The following is a 5,000-nucleotide window of genomic DNA, read 5'->3' as shown; positions in this document are numbered from 1 at the left end:
GAAAATGAATAACCGTCATATTTTGAATAAAAGAAATAAAAAAAAAAAGAATTTTGGCGAAAAAATGCGAGTCAAAAAAAATAATGAGTGTTTCAAAGAAAAAAAAAGGAAAATATAAATATCAATATATATATACATATATATATATATATATATATATATATATATATATATATATAAGGCTTTTGGTATGAAAAGCTTTGCATTTTTCCTTTCTTTTTTCTCTTTGACTGCTAATCCACTTTTACTTATCCTTCTATTTTACTTATTCATTTATTTTTCCCCAAATTTCCCAATTCATAACCGAATGTGTTTACTCTATGATTGCTTGTTAATTAATGTACTGACCATGTCTCTTTTCATTCCTTGATTATCTTTTTTTTTTTTTGTTTTGATTGCTTGTCTAATTCCTTATTTGACTTTTCTCTTGTATCTATGTTTCTTAACTCATTTATTTGTATATTATCATTTTTTTTTTTTTTTTTGATTGCTTGTCTAATTCCTTATTTGACTTTTCTCTTGTATCTATGTTTCTTAACTCATTTATTTGTATATTATCTTTTTTTTTTTTTTTTTGATTGCTTGTCTAATTCCTTATTTGACTTTTCTCTTGTATCTATGTTTCTTAACTCATTTATTTGTATATTATCTTTTTTTTTTTTTTTTTGATTGCTTGTCTAATTCCTTATTTGACTTTTCTCTTGTATCTATGTTTCTTAACTCATTTATTTGTATATTATCTTTTTTTTTTTTTTTTTGATTGCTTGTCTAATTCCTTATTTGACTTTTCTCTTGTATCTATGTTTCTTAACTCATTTATTTGTATATTATCTTTTTTTTTTTTTTTTTGATTGCTTGTCTAATTCCTTATTTGACTTTTCTCTTGTATCTATGTTTCTTAACTCATTTATTTGTATATTATCTTTTTTTTTTTTTTTTTTGATTGCTTGTCTAATTCCTTATTTGACTTTTCTCTTGTATCTATGTTTCTTAACTCATTTATTTGTATATTATCATTTTTTTTTTTTGATTGCTTGTCTAATTCCTTATTTGACTTTTCTCTTGTATCTATGTTTCTTAACTCATTTATTTGTATATTATCATTTTTTTTTTTTTTTGATTGCTTGTCTAATTCCTTATTTGACTTTTCTCTTGTATCTATGTTTCTTAACTCATTTATTTGTATATTATCTTTTTTTTTTTTTTTTGATTGCTTGTCTAATTCCTTATTTGACTTTTCTCTTGTATCTATGTTTCTTAACTCATTTATTTGTATATTATCTTTTTTTTTTTTTTTTTGATTGCTTGTCTAATTCCTTATTTGACTTTTCTCTTGTATCTATGTTTCTTAACTCATTTATTTGTATATTATCTTTTTTTTTTTTTTTTTGATTGCTTGTCTAATTCCTTATTTGACTTTTCTCTTGTATCTATGTTTCTTAACTCATTTATTTGTATATTTTTTTTTTTTTTTTTTTTTATTATGTATGGCTTTGATTATTGAGCTGTTTTTTTCACTTTTCTAATCATTTTCTTTTGTATTTGTGTTCATCCATTCATTCGTTTACCTATTTATCGATTTGTTTATCCATTTATTCACATATTTGCATACGTATTCACTAATTCGTCTATGCATTCATTTATCAGTCTCTCTATTTATTCTGCTTTCTGTTATTCAGTTTGCAGGGTTCTTTATTTTTTATAATCATGTTTTCCAGGAATGTGTCTGTTTTGAATGGCCTTTACATCGTAATATAGAAATTAATTAAATTATGAAATGTAAACAACTTTTTTATCGCCTGAGAATTGCGCAAACATCTAAGCCCTTTTTGTCTCTTTGCGTCATTTCCGTCGATGCCCTAAGGTCGAGCTGACCTCACGTGACCTTTCCCCGCACAAGTCCCCTCGGTGCACGGGTCTTAAATAAGGTCCAACGGCTGGTCTCTCCAGGTCTCACTTCCCTCAGTCCAGTCGTCTCAGTATCATGGCGAGCTACACTTCCCTCAGGAGAAAATGGGACTCTCCCAGGCCACAGCCCGTCATCTACGCCCCTCTGGTGACAGCGAGCTCGCCCAAGCGCCAGCGGGAGGGGCTTCGTCAGCGCCTCCACACGCCGATCAAAGCAGACGCCTTGTCTTGGAGTCCTCAGAGGCTCAACCATATTACTTACGTGTCTCTTGGCCTTACGCCTCGCACGGTCGGGGCGAAGAGGGCTCTGTCCAGGACACAGCAGAAGGTGACGTGTCTCTTCCCAGCGCCCCAGGCGGTCATCGGAGAGGACTCGGGAGAAACAGAAGAAGGCACCGAATCGTCCCTGTGCGTGGAGCTGCCTTCATCTCCTGTGCGTGTCCTGCCGAGCTCGCTTTCGGCAGGACAGGGAGAGCAAGGACGCCAGCGATGTCAGGACGTGGTCGAGATGCCACTTCCCTGCGAGCATCTGACGGAGGCAGACGCGCCCCAACCCTCGCGCCAGGGAGAGCCTCCGCCTTCGCCCTCAATCCTCCTCTTCAATGTCTCATTCCCCAAGGCCTGAAAGCCTGCTCCTCGACCCCCAAGCCCTGCCCCTGCTGCACCTTCCGTACCCCGTCGGGAGGTTCTCCAGCGGAGGCAAGAAGTCCAGGCCCTGCCGCCGGCATGCCCTGAAGCGGCGGGGGTGAGGACCACGACCCAAAGACCTGTCGGACCTGCCAGGTGGCACTGTGCCTTGACTGCTTCGCTGCCTACCACCTGGAACCCTCTCGGAGACTCCCCCAACCTTAATCGGTCCGACTGCCATGCTCGACGTCCTGTGTTTTAATGTTGCTGCTTTTTTTGGCCGTATAAAGTGATTCTGTGTAAACTCCTTTGGTTTTCTTTGAGTATTTACTTTCCCACATAGCAGGAGGTTTCAGTACATACTATTTGGTCTTGAAAAGTGCATCTTTTCTCGCAAACGCATTCGTAACCTGTAAACCTTCCCAGTTAGCCGAACGCAGACGCGTCACCAGTTAACAAGAAAAGTGTGGGCCAGAAGTGTAGTTATTGCTCCGTGTAAGTGACCTTCATCGGCTAACGAAAAAACTTAACAATGAAATTACTGCATTGTATATCTCCTTGATCTTTTCCTGCATAATTCAGAACAACAAAAGTTTCCAGCACAGATTCAAAAATATTATGGAACGGTTTTGTTTTTTTGAAAAAAAGAGACAAATCCATGCTTACCTTTCTCATCTCTTTTAAAAACCATAAGCACATGTAACATATAAAGCCAAAATTTCACATTCGTTTCATTTACATCAACTTTTTCATTAAAACACAACGAAATAAAGCCCTTCCTCCTTTCTCTCTTTCTCTTCTCTACCCTCCATCCCACCCAAAACAACTAGCCATAAAAATATTTTGGTACACTTGGTTTTCTTTGATATTACTTTCCCCCATAAACCATCTTTCTTTCTTTCTTTCTTTCTTTTTTTCTTTCGTTCTCTCCTCTCCTCTCCCCTTCCTCTCTCTCCCTTTCTCCTTCTCTTCTTCCTCTCCCTTCTTTCTTCTCCTCCTCCTCTCCTCCTCTCTCTCCCTTCTTTCTCTCCCTCTCTCTTTTCCTTTTTCCTCTCTCTCTTTTCTTTCTCTCTCCTCTTCCCCTCTCTCCCCTCTTCTCCCTCCTCCTCCTCTTTTTTCTCTCTCTCTTTTTCTTTCTTTCTTTTTTCTTCTTTCTCTCCTCTCTCTTCTCTCGTCTCTCTCTCTCTCTCTCCTCCTCTCTCCTCCTCTCTCTCTCTCAATCTTTCCTTTCTCCTTTTTCCTTTTTTTTTTCTCTTTCTCTCTTTTCTTTTTTTCTCTTCCTCCCTCTTCTTCTCTCCTCAACCTTCCTATCTCTCTCTTTCTCTCTCTCCTCCTCTCTTCTCTCCTCTCTTTTTCTCTCTCTCTTCCTCTCTCTCTCTCTCTTCTCTTTCTCTCTCTCTCTCTCCTAAATTTTCTCTTTTTTTTCCTCTCCACTCTCTCCCTTCCATCTTCTCTCTCTCCTCTCTCTCTCTCCTTCTTTCTCTTTTTCTCTCTCTCTCTCTTCTTTCTTTCTCTCCTCTCTCTCTCCAATCTCTCCTTTTCCCTCTCTCTCTCCTCTCCCCTCCTCTCTCCCCCCTCTTCTCTTCTCACTTCTTCCCTCCTATCTCTCTCTCTCTCTTCTTCTTTTTCACTCTCTCCCCTCTCTCTTTTTCTCTCCTTTTCTTTCTCCCTTCTCTTTTCTTTCTCTCCTCTCCTCTTTTCTTTCCTCTCTCTCTCTCTCTCTCCTCGTCCCCTTCTTCTCTCTTCTCTCTCCTCCCTCTCTCTCATCTCCTCCTCTCTCTCTCTCTCTTCTCTCGCTCTCTGTTCTCTCTCCCTCTCTCTCACTCCCCCTCTCTCTCATCTCTCTCTCCTCATCCCCTCTCTCTCCCTCTTCTTTTTTCCTCTCTCTCTCCTCTCTCTTCTCCTTTTCCTCTTCTCTCATCTCCTCTCTCTCTCTCTCTCTCTCTCTTTTTTCCCCCTTTTTCTCTCCCCATCTCCTCTCTCTCTCTTCATCCTCCTCTCTCTCTCTCTCTCTCTCTCTCTCTCTCTCTCTCTTCTTTTCTTTTTTTTTTCTTCTTTTCTTTATTTCTCTCTCTCTCTCTCTCTCATCCTCTTCTCTCTCTCTTCTCTCTCTCTCATCCTCTCTCTCCTTCTCTCTCTCTCTCTCTCTCTCTCTCTCTCTCTCTTCTCTCCTCTCCCTTCTCTCTCTCTCTCTCTCCTCCTCTTCCTCTCCCCTCTTTTTCTCCCCCCCCCCCCCCTCTCTCTTTTCTCTCTGTCCCCCTCTCTCTCTCTCTCTCTCTCTTCTCCTCTCTCTCACTCTCTCTTTTCCATTCTCTCTTTCTCTTTTTCTCTCTCTTTCTTCCCCTCTCTCTCCCCTCCCCTCTCTTCCCCTCTCTTTCCTTCTTTCTTTCTTTTCTTCTTCTTTTTTTTTCTCTTTCTCTTCCCCTTCCCTTTTCTCTTTCTACCCTCTCTCTTTCTTTCCCCTT

At 39.4% G+C, this 5,000-nt stretch overlaps 1 protein-coding gene across 1 annotated transcript in view; it reads left to right on the top strand.

Moving 5' to 3' along the window:
- The window catches only part of LOC125045810 (relaxin receptor 1-like), a 93,899-nt gene that overhangs the window by 21,175 nt on the left and 67,724 nt on the right, over positions 1-5,000 (top strand). The gene's annotated exons all lie outside the window — the stretch shown is intronic.

The sequence above is a fragment of the Penaeus chinensis genome, chromosome 38 (assembly GCF_019202785.1).
Source record: "Penaeus chinensis breed Huanghai No. 1 chromosome 38, ASM1920278v2, whole genome shotgun sequence".
Taxonomy (NCBI): domain Eukaryota; kingdom Metazoa; phylum Arthropoda; class Malacostraca; order Decapoda; family Penaeidae; genus Penaeus; species Penaeus chinensis.
This window is presented reverse-complemented; position numbering and strand designations above follow the sequence as displayed.